We start from the raw sequence: 15,725 nt of genomic DNA on the forward strand, positions 1-15,725 counted from the left end.
AATCCGCAAGATGGCTTCCGCATTTTCCCAAGTTAAACCACAAACGAAATAGTGAGACATGTTTTAAGGACATTTTGCAGAAAGTTAAGCAAAATTCACAGGAATTTAGGCATCTTTCCGTTACTCGGAACAAAAATTGGATACAGCGCTAAACACGATTGGATTAAAGGAACATTCCAAGCAATGGATTGGCAGCTAGTTGGCGCACTGAACGGCGAAGACCGTTCTTTCTGCTGGGAAGGTCATTGAGACTGTTTTTTTAGGTTGCGCAAGGATTAACGTTCATGGATTATCCATTATTGAAATAGAAAGAAAGACTCGTACTTTTCCATAGATTTTATTATACGGTACAACGCGTTTCACCGACTTGCGGCATCATCAGGTACAAATTTGCAAAACAGACAGAGCAAGCATATATACCCTCAGGACAGAGTGGGGGAGGGGAGGGTTGGCAGGATTTGAGGGGGGTGGGGGCTCGCAGGTGCGTTGATGGATTGTTTTGACCATTTCCAGGCTAATTTCATGGATTCATGATGGATGGATGGTTCATGGATTACTTGGAATAGGTTTAAACTATTACAAGCGCTACATATCATCGTTCTGTACCGTTTGCAAACCGAGCTGTATGAAAAACTGAAAATTTTCCCGCTAAGTTTCCATTGTGACAACGCACCAGCTCATTTCTCAGCAGTCGCCGAGGTAAATGATGAGGTTGCGATTTCAAATCGTTCCTCCGCCCTCTAGTTCTCCTGATTTGTCTAACTTGGACTGCTAAATGTTCTCAAATACTAAGAACCTGTTTGGCACGAAAGATAATTTATTCAAACGAGATAAAGATGGTGGAAAGAAATACCTATTTTGCAGAGTGGGAGCAATCACATTATTTGGCAGGGGAATTTAGACTGAAGCAGCGTGGAACAAATATTACAAGCCTAAGAGGGGGTATGTAAAATATTAAAATGTTTTATCCTGAAAAAATAATTAGTTTATTTTTTTCTAGGAATCTAAAATTATTATCTTATTTACAATATGTGGTTTTTTAGATTGAAACTATTGTTAATGAAGGGCATATTTTGATGAGTTTACTCTGGTGACTTGATAATTTTGCGCTAAGGAAGTTTGGAAACCTTCAAATTATTGGAATATCCCCTGGAGGCGAGTCCTAGGAAGAGAGAAAGCGAGTTTATGACATTAAGAAAGAAGCAGAGAGAACACTTGACTTTAATTCCAAAAGTTAAGACATGATTATTGGGAACCAATACCAAATATCGGCGAATTAGAGCAACCAAGTAGCAGAGGAAGAGAAACAAATTCAGCGATCATTTAATTACTCGTTTCTCCCTCGAAATAGTCTCAATCTAAAGAAAATCAATATCCGGAAGCCCAGTAATTATAATAGGGATACCTTTATAATGCCTGCTATTTCACTGACTAACATTTTTACTAATTCATCCACAAAACAAAGTTAAATCTTGGCGGCTCTTGCTTTCGCCGATCCGCCACTTCCTATGTTCTGGGCCCACATCCACGAGCGTCTTCTTTGGCTGATAATGGAGAATGGAGCTGAATGAATGGGATTTGACGAGAACAGCGATGGCGCAGACAATTCTCGTGAAGACTGCATTGCCCTTTGCGTATCTCCCTCCATCGGTCGTGGGAAAATTTCAAGCGGAGATATTTCTCCGTAGCTTTCCCAACATTCACCCGCAGCGGGAGGAGGAACAGACAGTAGAAACCCCCGTTTTGGGTGAAAGGAATACAAAGCCTCACTCACTTGATACGGGCTCTCTGCGCAGAAAGGATTGCATGAGTGCGGTTGGCAGTCCTGACCACTACCATGTCCAGCCCTCCCTGTTGTTCTTCTTTATACCTCCCCTGCAGACAAACCCCTTTTCTACCCCCTCGATAATAATTCCTTCCGTCTTAATTCTCCATTTTTATGGGATGTTTATTTTAATCGAGTTCTAGTCCGTAAACTTGTTTATGTTACCCTCTCAAGTTTTTATTCAATTTCGGGAGGAGTGAAAAGAATGCGCATTGAATTAAGCATTTTCCAGTTAATGCTTGCGCGACGTTACCTCGTGCTAGACACTTAACGGAAAGCAAAAATACGAGTTTAAAAGTCTTATTTTCATATTGCGTAGGCCTCATTTCAATTCTCATTTTATTTCGCGTTTATATCTAACGTAGAACGTTATTTCTCCATCCCTTATTTCTTTCACTCAATTTTCTTTAACGCAGTCTCAGTTTCATTTTTTTAAGTTTCCAGTGGGTTAACCATGGTGTAACTCCCCGAGGAGATACCCTTGCAATAAACGTTATGCAGTCAAGTAATAACTCCTTGTGATGCAATGAATATTCTTTTATTGACTCTGCAACAGGAATGAAATTCCGGATGGATGGAATTTTATCCTCGAATATTTGATGTTATACGCCGATAGCGGATGAAAGCTGAATTTTCACGATATACTCCCTAACGAATATAAGAATTATGGCGTCTTAAATATTTATTGAAGCATCAATGACGATTCAGACGTATAAACATAAAAATATTCCAATGGCATTTTTGGTTGAATTTTATTTCCGGCGGATATATGGATATTGATACCCAAAATATTTATTGATATTGTCTCAATTCTAAGAGTTATTGGAATAGATTTGTATTCATTGGTCATCATCGCTGAGTGAATGGCATTTATTTTAATTTAATGGGCGGAGGGATAAAAAAGGAATATCTATCATTCCGTTTTCATGAAATTGTTTAATTTAACCTAAACATTTCGATTGTATCTTACTTGATGCGGATTATTTTAGTGAGAAGAGCATTTTGCGAATAATCTAATAACTTAAATACGAATAACGATATTTACCCCTGGCGTTTATCTCCGAATTTATGCTTGTATTATGGAAATTGTAGGAAATCAAATATTGATGCTCCGGATAACGTCGCCATTGAGTATCATTCATGAAAATAAATAAATGAAATAAGTTTGTAGGATGCCTGGGGCCATCGAATGCGGGCTCACTTCAAGATGGCGCTGTCATTCAGGAAGGAGCAATTTGGTGGCTGCTCTGTTACAGGTAAAATGTCTCTTCTTTAATTTTAAGTAAAATGCCTCAATTTTTTCTGTAGCTAACTGATCGGCCACTAGAAAAAATACCCTAAAATGAGTTATTTAATCTCATACGAGGTTGCATTCAATTAAGAAAAGAAAGTAACAACTTTCCATCAAATAAGTTTAATAGTAAGACCGGGTTTCAATCTATTTCTTCATCTTGTTACTCTCTATCCTTTATTATGTTTTGGTACCACCACATCACGCCTGAAACTACTCGAGGTTGCATTTAGTTACTAAACCGAATATTCAGATTTAGTGTTGTCAGGCCCCGTAAGAGATGTAACTCATTTATTTATTTTATTTATGTACCTGCAAGCAACCGCCATGGTGCGTGGCAGGGGGTGAAAACACATCAGACTGATTTTTCACCCAAGCACGAACCTACCACGGTCGTTTACTGTTATTCTGACCCCTTATCGTTCATAGGAAAAATAACATCTAAAATCTATCTGTTCTACTCTTAATCTCTCTAATTTTACTGATATGATCTCGCCTACCGTAGTACGATGGCGTAATAATACATTTTGAGCATCGGTTCTAAAGAGACGACCTTCCAATATATGCAAGAGATTTAATATGTTATTATAACCTTCGCTCCGTGAGTGATCCCCAGCCTAGCTGCTCTAATATTTTGGATAAGGTGCTAAGTTTATCGCAAGAATGTTTTACAAATCTTGCTCCTTTGCGCTGCACGTGCTCCAATTCGGCAATTAATCCATCTTCGTGAGGACCCCATATACCTGCAGCGTGTTTCACCCAGGAAAGATCGTGAGTGAAGGTAACGCCCAAGTATTTGAATTCAGTCTACACATACCATTTCGATGTTTTCGATGCATTAAGCGTTCGAAAAGGAATTGTTCTTTTTCCAAAAAATTATCACTGCGCATTTTTTAAAAGTTTTTATAATTTCCAAGTGTCACATTAGCTTTTAAAATGTTATTTTTCCAAAAAAACGATAATGTAACATACAATATAACATTGTCCGACGGTAGTAGGGTCACAATTTGGCTCGTGGTAATTCAGACTCTGACACACACCCTAGCGGTGGGTTGCCACTAAACTAAATGCAAAAGAGAGCACTAAAATAAATATAAAAAATGAAAAAATTCAGTGTAATTGCTCGGCCGCGGACGCAACGCCCTTTGCTCCTGGCCCCATTCCTCCCCTCCACTCCCTCCTCTTCAGCTCCCTTGCCACACCCCGGGGGAGCAGCTGTGTATCCGACTCTCATATTAATCTACTGTTGGGGGTTTCTTTGTCAGCAGGCCAGCATCCAACCGTTGACTCTTGAATTGAATTCGCACTTTCGAAATGAATCAAGAATAATGATCACTTGGGAAAGTCTACATACGAACATCCTACTGCTACTCCACCCGCAATACGCTAATTTCTTCAGTTTTGTGCTCTTTTCACAGTCTTGGATGAGTCAGTAAAGATATAGCGAAATTTTGACATAATTGTCCTCTTTTGTAATCTTCTTGAATTTTTCACTGAAGAAATTCATCAAAACACCGCCTAAATAATACAATTTGTCGCTTCATTTTTCTTCCTTACCGCTTCCAACTCTTACCTTGCTCCAATTTAGAGTGATAAAATTGAAGTGTTTTGATTTTTGCGTCCACCCCAAATCTGAATTAAACGGTAGATTGCCTAATTCAATCAATTAAACAAGAAAATTCAAGTTTGCACGGCACACAAAAATTTGAATTTTTTCAATTTTATCACGGATTAAACCCAAATTATTTTCTTGATAATTTTGTAGAATCATTATTACTAGCAATTAAATAGAGATAAATTTAAGACAAGCCAATATGAAGCACTATGCATGGTATTTTATCTCTCTATGAGAGGTCTTGTGTATTTTTATTTATGTTTAGTACTCTGCAACCCACTCCTAGGGTGTGTGGTAAGGATTGAATACACAACAGACTAATTTTGGCCTAATGACATCTTAGACTTATCCGTCCTACACTTGGTGTCTCTAATTTTATTGACATGATGTTATCTATCGCAGTACGATGTGGGGAATCGTTAATATAAGATACTAATGATAAAGATGATTCACTAAGTGATCCGCTGTAGTACCTTCCCTTAGTTAAAGCTGAATATGCACAGTCGGATATGAAGCGGCTGATTATGACCAGCCGCTATCAATGCTCTTCTAATTCTTCAGCTACAAAAATATTGTTTTTCTGTCGGTAGGTACCATTAATGTCCTTGTTACATCAAGCGCCAAAATGAAATAATATATATTGCTTAAGCAGTTTGAAGGATAACGCACTCTGGTGAAAATAGGTGATATTCCAGGGGCAGTCAAATGAAAATCGAACACCCACCATAACGCAGAGTCCATGCGAAAGGTGGCAACCCTTATTGCGTATCGATACTGCCACCGTTTCACATGGCAGGAGAACTGCAATGTGAAAACTCACTGGCGCACGGAGGTGTTGGGTTATGTCCTTGTTGGCAAAGGTCTTGAGGTTGATGCTAGTAGTTTCGATTTTCATTTGACTGCCCCTCAAATTAGGGAGAAGTCTAACCGACTTAGCAATGGACTCATCGTGTGGTGTGAGGCCATAAAATGTAAAGTGTTTTACATAAGAATTTTTCCGCCATTGATACACTCTTGGTAGATCTACTATCTTCCTGTCTTCTCCTGAAGAGGAGATTGTTCATAAATCGGGGGTTTGGGGTCGGCTGGTCGTTCCGGGTCCGGGTCAAATTATTTTGTTGCTATTGTTGTTTCTTCTGCCTAAATTGCGATTACGGAATGAAAACTTTAAAACTAAAAAAATCCAACTGAATGATCCAGTCGACCTCAATTCTCAAGGATCCGGCTAGGATGAGGAATTAAATGGCTTCGATTTAGCTTGGGGAATCGTTAGCTTGAGGACTTCCATCGCCCAGGGGTGGCAAGCTGCCGATTCCCCTGCCACTCATCGATATACCACGCCATAATATAGGAAGAAGTGTGAGGAATTAATTTCAATGAGCAATTTTCGTGATAACGTATGTTCAGAAAAAAACATTGTCTTGTATGTAAAAACGTAGAGAATAACTTGAGTATGCAACAGTTATATCTTCTTTTTTTTGTCTATTGATTCACATGCGTCCTTGTTAACTATAAGTGCCATTCAGGGTCCCATTTCCCATTTTAAGAGAGATTCGAGCTGGTATGGACAATTATTCGCATATCCGAAATAAGGAGAGATGAGGCAGTTGTAATTTATCGTTTACTAGAATTGACTATGAATACTCTTGGAGTGCTTAGGCACGAACAAAAGTAAGATATTCCGATCGGAATTGAACAGGTGACTCTGGATGGATAAACTGACCTTTTCGTGAATTGGTAACAGGAAGCATCTTGTTATTCAATCGTCTGGGTCAGAAGAAATTGGGAGTTAAAATATTTAATGGAAGGCATAGAATTTTAGCATACATGCAATCAGACTACTTGTAGAAGGTGGGCGGAATAGACGCTAAGCTTTGTTGCACAACCAGCCTTAGTGCGCTTCAAGCTTTGAAATCGGCAGAATGTTAGTCATTGTGAACCTCTCTGGGCCAACCGTGTCATGAAAGAATGGAATCGACGATTGAGCAACGTTACGCGAATAAGTTTTTTGCTGAACTGCAAAATCTCTTGAAGGAGACTAACAAAATAATTTGTGAAGCTTACGGGGACTCTTCTCTGTATTACTCACAAGTTTCAAGGTGGTCAAATACCTTTAAGGAGGGCCGGGAAGAGGTTCATTACGAACAACGCTCTGGGCGGCCGTCAACCAGCAAAACAGACAACAATGTGGCTCGTGTTCGACAATTTTGGACTCTGACCGTCAATTGAGTATCTAGATGGTTGCCAATGAAGTGAACTTGTCTTCTGTTGTGTTTCACATTGTTATTGAAGACTTAGCGATGAGGAAATTGTGCGCCAAGCTCGCGTCTAAAGTGTTTGCCTCAACGCGCCACGAGTCTGCGAGTTCCTGGCCAAACACCAGGTGCCAACGCTACCCCACCCCCCTTTAGTCCTGGCGTCACCTTATCAGACTTCCTTTTGTTCCCTCGAATTCAGGCAGCCCCAAAAGGATCCCGTTTTTCGTCCATAGAAGAGCCGTTACGAAGATCTTGAGAGAGGTCCCCGAAGATGCCTTCCAGGGCGCGTACCGGCCATGACAGAAAAATGTGAAGAGGCCCTAGAACAGTACTTTGAAGAACTTTAAGTGTTTGTGGAAACATGTTCAATAAATTATTTAAAAATAATACCTTTGCTTTTGGAACCCTGTATAGAGGCATGATCTCTCTCTGATCTCCCATAGAGTAGATCATAGTGAGAAGGTTATGAGGGAAACTGAGTGCCGGCTTTAGAGCAACTATAGGCAACCTTTACATGCAAAAAGAATCATTTTTACCCTCTTGCACAAATTAAGACGTTGACAGCAAAAACTGATTATTGAAATTCTTAAATGCCATCAATATCCAATCACAAGGGTTGATGACTGGGCACACCCTGAATCATGCCCTCACGGCGGCTTCCAGTTTATGAATTGGATTTGTAGATATTATGCTGATTCCTCTCCAAATTCAAGTGCCGGAATTCTCGCCGTTGGTTTTAGCAGTGTAGGTACCTGCAATAGTGTCCGAACCCTCCTCGTCCCGAACTTGCTTCACAGTAATCTCCCTGCCCTTGTGTTCCCCTGCCGCACCCCCTACCCCCCGAGAGGGTCTCCCACACCCTCGACCGTCGACGGCGGCCGCCCCATCTCGATCCGCCGCGATTCCCCGCGGCGGGCCGTCGAGGATGCCGGACGATCCCCGTCCCTAGGGTTGTCAGCCCCCTCACCCCAGAGCCAACAAGACCACCGACCGAGTCCACACTTCCCCCCTGAGGGCTTTGATTTATTGCTTACCTCCCTCGTTGATCAACCTCACGTGGATGTCCACTCCTCAACACGCTTCCTACCCTTCTTTTTCTGTCTTTAGCCCCCTACCCCCGAAGTCCTCCGATCGCCTCCCACGCTTGCAATCCTACTTTGCCTTGCACACACCTGGTGGTCCTCGAATTTTTTTTTGGTAGATGTTATTTGTATCTCATTGCAACATCGTCTCTCAACATAATTTCGCTCCCGTTCGTCTGTCTTCATGTTTATGTATATAAAGGTTAGTGTATGCATATGTATTGTGAACATATTGAAGGGGGAGGGCAACATACCTTGAGTTAATATTACTCGCATTTGATTGAAAAATCCAGAAATATTATTTTAAGTAAAGGAAATGGGCAGAAAAATTTGAAATAGAATTTATTTTGAGCATTTATTTTATTAATATATTATTATTTTAGTATTTATTTGAAAGAATATTGCCTTTCTAATTAAATTACGATTGAAATACTTTATCGTTATCAGTTTCTCTAGCCCTCATGCATATCAAGCGTAAAATCTTTATATGATTATCAAATTTCCGTATTTGTAATGAATTCTTTCAAAATTTTAAAGCATGATACGCCAAATAATGAATAAAATTAAAAATGAAATTATTCAGCGAAATTTTGATTGAAGTCTAATGGTTTAGGGTTAGTTGTTGCTCAATTTGATATGAAACGTAAAATCGTACTTCTACGGATGTTTTTCCTACTGATTTTGAAAATGTAATCTGTATTGAATTCAGAACTTTGATTAGTTTCGAATGTCCAGCCATTCGATGGATAAAAAAAGTGCCGTGAAAATTTCAAGTGTTTAGCCCGTGAAAAATTTTATTCTATTTATTTATTTTTTATAGTAGCCATCAAGCCACTGCTAGGGCGTGTGGCAGGAGGTGATTTCACACCAGACTAATTTTGACCCAAAATACCTTTCCCCTCCTAGTGCGTTCGAACAACGCTATTCTGACCCCTTCTTGCTCGGTGGAGAAATTACTTCTGGATTGTAATTAAATATGTGCCAAAGAATACGTACACTTACGCACAGATGTGTAATGTTTAGTGTACATGAAAGATTTTTGATAAAATTATATGAATTCTAATTTTTGAAAATGAACTTTTTTGAATTGTTTTTGTGCATATTATACTCCATTCGAGATACCGCTTTGCATCCTATATCCACGGGCAGCTCGGCGATGCGTGTATCGACATACCCTGTGATTTCTCTCGACCAGCGGATATTTCCATTTTACTCACGGCCATTCGTCCCGAAAAAGAGTTTCGGAAATTCGCTCAATCTATATTCGCACACTAACTCGTTTGGTTCATCGTACGCTTTTTTTCTTGTCACGTCTTAAGTCTTTGTTTTTGCCAATGAACAATTTGCCATAATTGATCTTGTTTTTGGGTGTATCGTTGAATACGGAACCTTTTTCCTCTAATTCAATTACCAGGATTCGTTAACAGCACCCGGCATACATATGCGGGGCAGTGCAATGAAAATCGAATATCCACTACAATATCAAGTCCGTGAACCCAAAAGGGCATAACCCCACAAATGTGCACGCCTGTGAGTTGTCCTAATGCAGTTCTCCTACCAAATCGATGGCAGTAACGATGCGTAAAAAACTAGCTTTTAGTGGACTGAGTGTAATGGCGGGTGTTCGGTTTATATAATACTTCCCCTAGTATTACGAATGTGGACGAGAAACACATCTCCCCGGCCATGGAATGGGTTCTATACCGGGCAAGCCATTGCGTTGAAAATTGTTGTTTGATAGATGATAAATTGGTATTACCAGCATGCTTCCAGACCGAGGTTAAGAGCCCTTCGATGAAAAATTTAATGTTATTGAGATGCAAAATAAAGATATTGGTACTTTTAATATTCTAGGTGGGTTGTACACAAGTTGTACAGAAGTTATTAATATCGAGAAAATAAAATTGGCTGACGTAATAGGGATGGACATCACTAGATATTCAGGAGGAATTATTGTTTGTGGTGAAATGAATTTGGTTTATTGAATGACTACTGTAAACGATCAAAGCAATTTTGAAGTCAAAATTGTTAGAGGATTTAGGATGGGAATCACTCATAAAACGGAGGTTAAAATATAGATAGTGATGAAATCTCTTGAATAAAATTGAAGAATTTCTCTTTAGCGAAAATGTTGAAAATATTTTATTAGTCCCATCGTACCACGGTAAGCGATATTAGGTCAATAAACCTAGAGAGATTATGTGTAGAACAGATTTTAGGCACAACATTTCCCACGAGCGATAAGAGATCAGAATAACATTATCTGACCGCGGTAGGGCCAAAAATAGTCTAGTGTGTATGTATTCACCTCCTACCATGCTGCGAGCGTTGAATAGCAGGGTACGAAGTAAGAAAAAGTTTTCAAAAACTGCTCAAAGCCAACATAAATCCACAAAATAAGCGAATGTTTTCCCTTCTAAAGTTCAACTAGCTATTCGTTGCCTCTTTTCTGTGCAATTTCTGTCACATTTCTAATGTGAAACTAAATAGTTAGATTCCTAAGATGACAAATATCCTGTCCCAAGAACAATTCGTCTTAACTGACGCCATCATGACGACCGCGAGGATATCGTGAGACAGAGAAGTGTTTTCATCGCGTAGAAATACGAAAAATTCATTTTTTTACAAGGCATTTTAAGGTGCCTTTAAACGAAAATACTCCCCCAAAAATATGGAGAAATTCCCGAACATTTAACTTTATTTTTTTCGTTTTTATATATGTTCTTTCATTATGCCAATACGCACTAATATTCCTCTTTTAACGAAAGGAATATTTAAATATAAGAAAAATGAAGATTAGAGAAAGTATTAATATTAAATCTGATTCTAATGTCAGGGTTTCAGTTTCTTTGAAACACCAAAGTGAGTCTTCGAAAGATTAACCGAGAGAGATTTTTAAAATTCTGTAAAAACATACAGATTTATTTTATTCTTTTCAGTGCTATCAAGTCTTTCGATTTTGTGTATGATTTCTGTTTTATAGCGATTAATTTACTTCCGTTAACATTATCCATTTATAAATTTAGGTCGGAAGCCCTAATGTTGTATTTTGCACCTCCTCCATCACTTATTTGCCTTTCTGCGAGCTTGTTAATCAAATCCATCGAGCCATGCGTCGCGCAAAGTGCATTCTTGTCTCTCACGCGTTCTAAAAACTCAATGCATTAGATTTGGTCGTGCAATTTTGATAGAACACACTTCGTCGATTGCAAAACGATTTGTTTACTCAACCGGTCAATTTCAAAGGAAGATTCAATTCAACCAATCAGAACGGTTCCGTATAAAAAATTTCCGTTATTACTGTTGTTATCGGAGAAAACAAATCCAGTTAGTGTGTTGGTGCTTGCTGTTTCGGGAGGAGAAGGAGGTAGCTGTAGCTTGTGAACTTTACACAAAATAGGTAGTTACAAAGAAAACTGAAATATTTTGCCAATTTAACGTATTCAACATCCAGACATATTCTTGACTAAAATCAATTTATTAAGATATTTGTCTTTTTGAAACGCTGGGTATGAAAACACAGCGATGATTTAATGAAGGAAACGTGATGTTTCTCCTTTAGCTAAACGTGTTGCGAATATGCAAGGAGAGTATTCTCCTCGCATAATCGCGAGTTTCAGAGTAGGGCAAAATAAGGAGAAAATGTCATCGAAGTTGTGAACGGTTTGTGATATAATCTAATTGAGAAGATAATATTGTTACATAAAATTATTTAGCAACACAGGATGCAAGTAATTTTGTAATTGAATACTCAGTTGCAAAATTAAGCTATTATATATTTATCAGTTGTGCGAATTTGTGAGCGACACATCAAGAAAGTAACCGAAGTCTGAAGCTAAACCACCAGGTTGGGAAAAATGGACTGTCGTGAGGGTACACTTAGTGTCGAAAAGATGGATTGATTGACCGAATGAATGCAAATGGCAAGCACCCGACCTTAAGCGCGTATGGCGAGAGCAAAATGAGTTGAATATTTCTAGATATAATTACTAATGATTGATTTATAACGTGAACAGGGATTTGAAGCCATATTTTAGTTACCACAATTATGATATAAATTTTCTGTTCCAATATACGGTCACTTGCTGAAGTCCAATTCAGAAAAAACCAAGACCCAATTAAGTTTTCCAGTACTCTATGATAAGAGTAAATGAGTAATTTATTATTAGCTCCAGATTTTAAGCGTGATTCGCCTAAAAATATTTTTGCCAATAATTTTCATCTCAAGTAAAATAGAAAACTTAACAAATAACATATATTTTATATTTCCTCATGATATCATATTTTTATGTTTATTTATGTACCCCGAAAGCCACCGCTAAGGTGTGTTGTAGGGGGTGAGGGCACAGCGGACTAATTATGACCCGAATATTGATCCTACAACGGTCGGAAAATGGTATTATGATCCCTTATCGTTTATGAGAAAAATGACTTATTGATTCTATCTGTTCTGCACTTAATCTGTCTCATCTTATTGACATGATCCCTCCATTCGTAGTACGATGGAAGTAATTATGAATTGTCAACATCACCACTAAAGAGGTGTCCTTCCAAATTACGCAAGACATTTAACATATAATTTAACATTCTCTAACCGTAAACTCTTCTCTAACCTAGCTGCTATAATATTTTGGATATGCTACTAAGTTTATAATAACAGCATTTTACAAATCTAGCTCCTCTATGGTGCACTAGATCCATTTCGGCAATTAATCCAATATTGTAATGCCTTAAAACATTGTAATTCTCTTAATGCGCACTTCCCTTACCAATGGCGCCATTACCTTACACACCTCACCAAATCTTGGCTTGCAGAAGAAACGAGTGCGGAGTTCAGTTCTCCGATAAAGCGGCAGCGTATTTAAGAGCACCCCTTGCATACTAGTTTTGGCGGCAATTTGACCACTTGCATTCTACTTTTGAGGGAAGCACGGTTCTGTGTGAAGTAATCACTGGAATATTTAAAAACTTATGAATTCTATTCGTTCGGTGTAATTATGCAGAAGATGGAGTATTGGGCTGCAGATTAGAAGACACGGACTCGATTCTGGGTGACGTATTGAATTGGGGAGCCCTCAGGTTGCTCCAGGGAGGGTCAGATCTGGTTAGGCTCATAGGTAATAAGGTACGAACGCTAGTCATAGCCCTCTTATAATGTGTGTACCTCAAGTGAGTTATGGCATTTAAAATTAGATGACTTCTTCCTATAATTTCCAGCTAAACCTCCTGGTTGAATCCAGTAGTCAAATTCGTTCCCAGCATATTTTTTTCCATTGCAGCCATCGATTGACCTGAGAAAGATGCAGAACGAATTTTTGGAAGGGAGTGGTATCAGTACTTCCTTCTATGCCAGGGCGCTACCTAATTTCACAGTTTTTTTCAGCATAAGCGTCCTGGACATGAGGAATAAATTACGTCACTACTATTTCACTACAGCTTCCCTTGTCCGGCTTCTTGCAGTGCAGTAATAAATGGTTTCAAGGTATAATTTTCTTAAATTAACTGTAATATCTTCCCAACTATCATTGGAAAAATTTGAGGGCTATCGATTTTGTTTTCTTTATGTCTTCAAGAAGAACTGTGTCACCATTGCCAATTCATCCCAGCGTCAGTTCTTGCCCGGTCTACTAACAGCCATTGTTCCCTCTAGTTTAATGTCTCCATGGATCTCTCATCGCATACGCATTGTTGATTTGCCTTTAGCCTCCCTTAAAGTTTCTGTCTCTATATATTCTTTCCTTAATGTTCTTCAGTATGAAGTTTTGGCTTTGAGAGATTTTTACATTGTAATCGTATCAAATACTATTCCATTTCTCCGATTTTATTTTATTCCATACATTTCTCCCTTCGCTCGTTTACTGAAAGACGTACTTATTGGACACTTAGTCTGTTTCTTTCATATTAATCACTCTTCTCCAGTAGCACATCTCTATAGTTTCCAAACTTTTCTTCCAAACTGCTTCACTTACTAACTCACATTGGGCAGTTTCATCACCTAACTCACAAAAACTACGTTTACGAGAAAAAAGTTGGAATTACGTGCTTCGGAAATCAGGAGTATCAAAAAAAAAATTCCAGTGCGTTTGGACGAAGAGACATGGTTGACAATTGCCCGGGTATAAACGCATAAATGAAGCCTCCAGGCGCATGTGTGCTTTAATATGCTCTTAAGCAGTAAGTCGTCTTCCACCCCGCCTCCATACAGATTGTTTCGGTGGCCCCGTCTCCCTTACACCCTTCGCGTCAACCAGCGCTTTATCGTGATGTGGCTTGCGACCCGAGATTCAAGTCTCCCCCTCCCCAATCCGAGGGGCCCTGCCGCTTCCCCAAAGAACAAACAGAAGGCGCTGCCGGGGCCCCCTGTCTGCTTAGCATATCGTGCGGGGTGTACTATAAAAGAAAAACTACGGGCATGTTTCATTTCAAACCTCAGGATTTACACCCCATCTCCCTCCCCCTTGGCTCTGTGTCTGTTGCGTCCGCACTTTCATCTCTTTGAGCTGCAAAGAGATTTGATCGTGATACAATGCGAGTCACGAGAGAGTGATGTGACCATAGGAGGGGCATTATGCCGTGCTCGCGAGGACATGAGCTCCAAATGAAGTGTCTTTTGAACGTGTTAAGCTGGTTACGGATTGGTTGAAAACTTTTTGGCACAGTGTGTGTGTGTGTGTTGAACTCGGAAATCGTTTATTGTGGAACACATTTTCAATTAAAAAGGGGAATGTTCCCAAACTCTTTGATCGCCAATTTATTTTTAATAACTTTCTAATTTTAGTTTTTAAATTTAGTTAAAAAAATTCGATTGATTTGGCCTTAAAAATTTCAACACCAGTGGTTACCAGTTTAAATATTCGTTTGTGGTAGCTCTGAAAATCACCCTGGTTCCTGCAATCCGTTCTTCATTCTTTCATAGCTTCTTCTATCGACATTTTCTACCACCTTCCTCTCGTGCTTCATCCTAGGCCCTCTTCTAAAATTCTTTGCCTTCATGTTTCTTACATATATGGTCTATAATGAAAGTAATGCCCATGATTTTGTTGTGACGCAACTATCCAAAGCAGCGCCGAAAAATTGGTCAAGAAATGTGGTGGGGGGTTTGCCCTTTCAACGCAGTCGGTCACCAGTTTGCTCCAAGCAGTCTGAGCGGGAAGACGTGCCTCCGCGTGAAGAGTGTTTTTCAACTTTGTAACACGGCAAAGACAAGGTCAAACTCCACCATGACAATGCCCCCAGCCACACATTCTTCATTGTTACTAACTTCCTGGCCCGGACCACCACCCCAGCCTGGTCGTCCTCCAGCCCCCTTACAATCCCGACTAGGCTCCGTGCGACTATTTTTTGTTACCCCGGCTGAATATAGAGCCGAAATGAAAGAATTGGGAGACCGTGGAAAACATCCAAAAGCACTTTAATGGCGTTCCTGAGAGACATTCCTGTCGAGGAGTTTCAGGGTACTTTTCAGGGGTGGTAGACACGACTAGTGTGTCGATGCAGGGGGGGAGTATTTTGAAGAATTTTAAGCATTTCTACAGGTATGATCAATAAATTTATATTTCCCTGAGAATACGCATTATTTTTATAGTGGACTTTGTATATGGCCTTCGGTAAACTATCGTTCCTAATGATAAGCATAATCACTTTCCTTCTTCTT

The sequence above is a fragment of the Hetaerina americana genome, unplaced genomic scaffold (assembly GCF_022747635.1).
Source record: "Hetaerina americana unplaced genomic scaffold, ioHetAmer1.1.p SCAF_6, whole genome shotgun sequence".
NCBI classification, from domain to species: Eukaryota; Metazoa; Arthropoda; class Insecta; order Odonata; family Calopterygidae; genus Hetaerina; species Hetaerina americana.